Source organism: Meriones unguiculatus, chromosome 14 (assembly GCF_030254825.1).
Source record: "Meriones unguiculatus strain TT.TT164.6M chromosome 14, Bangor_MerUng_6.1, whole genome shotgun sequence".
In the NCBI taxonomy this organism is placed as follows: Eukaryota; Metazoa; Chordata; class Mammalia; order Rodentia; family Muridae; genus Meriones; species Meriones unguiculatus.
The window spans coordinates 27979262-27980966 of NC_083361.1; the positions used below are offsets into that span (position 1 = coordinate 27979262).

At 41.0% G+C, this 1705-nt stretch overlaps 1 pseudogene; it reads left to right on the top strand.

The window, feature by feature from the left end:
- Window positions 1-948: 948 nt before the first annotated feature.
- LOC132647477 (U2 spliceosomal RNA) lies at window positions 949-1054 on the top strand (annotated as a pseudogene).
- The last annotated feature ends 651 nt before the right edge of the window (window positions 1055-1705 follow it).

A 1705-nucleotide genomic window follows, 5' to 3' on the forward strand; every position in this document is an offset into this window, starting at 1 on the left:
GAGGGAGGACTCTTGCTAAAATGCTCAATCCCTATCCAGAAAGGTAAAGAGGATGGATATCAGAAGAGGGAGAAAACAGGAAACAAGTCAGGAGCCTGACACAGAAGACCTCTGAAAGGCTCTGCCCTGCAGACTATCAAAGCAGATGCTGAGACTGATGGCCAACCTTTGGGCAGAGTGCAGGGAATCTTATGAAAGAAGTGGGAAACAGTAAGATCTGGAGAGAACAAGAACTCCACAAGGAGAGCAACAGAACCAAACAATCTGAGCACAGGGTTTTTTCCTGAGCCTGATACTCCAACCAAGGACCATACATGGAGATAACCTAGGACCCTTGCACAGATGTAGCCCATGGCAGTTTACTGTCCAAGTGGGTTCCATAGTAATAGGAGCAGGGACTGTCTCTGACATGAAGTGATTGACCTGCTCTTTGATCACCTTCCCCTGAGGGGGAATCAGCCTTACCTGGCCACAGAATAAGACAATGCAGCCAGTCCTGATGAGACCTTATTAACTAGGATCAGAAGGAAAGAAAAGAAGACCTTCCTTATCAGTGGACTTGGGGAGAGGCATGTGTGCAGAGGGAGAAAGAAGGGACAGATTGGGACTGGAGGAGGGAGGGAACCACAGGGGGGATACAAAGTGAATAAAGTGTAATTAATAAAGAATTAAAAAATATTTCTCTTTGATAGCTTCATGTTTAGGCTGTCGTGTTTTTGGAGGTGAGGGTAGGGGTTGTTACAGAAGTCTTCCATGACTTCTCTATCTCTCTCTCTTTTTAATTGAGAAAGAGTTTCTCTTTGTATCCCTGGCTCTCCTGGAATTCTTTTTGTAGGCCAAGCTGGCCTAGAACTTACTTACCTGCCTCTGCCTCTCAAATGCATGCATCACCATGCCAGGCTCCATGTCCCTCTTTCTTAACTGCAGTCACCAATATCCTTGCCAAAGAGTGCTTCTCGGCCTTTTGGTTAAGGTCCAGTGTAGTATCTGTTCTTATCAGTTTAATATCTTTCACTTTTCAACAATAAGCTGTTATACTAGTGTAGTATCTCACTGTGAAGTCAGTTTGCATTTTCCTGATGATTAGTGACGTTGAGTTTCTTGTCACATTCCTGTTGGCCTTTTGTATGTCTTCACTTGCCATGTTTCTAATTAAGTTTTTAGCTCAAGTTATTTGTTGATGTGTGATTGAACTTTTTATATATCCTGGATATTGACCTCTTGACAGATGTATCGTTTATAAATATTTTCTCCTATTCTGTAGGTTGTCTCTTTATTTTCTTGATTATTTACTTGTCATATGGAAACCTTTAAAGTTTGATATAATCCCGTATACCTATTTTTTGTTGTTGTTGTCCATGCTTCTGAGATCTTATAAAAAACCAAACCAAACCAAACCAAACCAAACCAAACCAAACCAAACCAAACCAACAGCAGAACCCAAAGTCTTCGCCAAGAGCAATATTATAAACATTGCTGTGTTTCTTCTCTTCTAAAAGGTTGAAAACTTGAGGTCTTACACTTGAGTCTGTAGTCTACTTTGAGCTGTTTTTTTTTTTTTAACTGGTGAGAACCAGGGTTCTAGTTTTATTATTCTGCAAGTGGCTTTCTGTTCTGTAGTTTTATTATTTTCTTCTGAAGATGAGTTAGTGAAGCTTTCTAGTCCAGGCCACCCTCATTAACTAATCCTCAACCCTAGATGTGA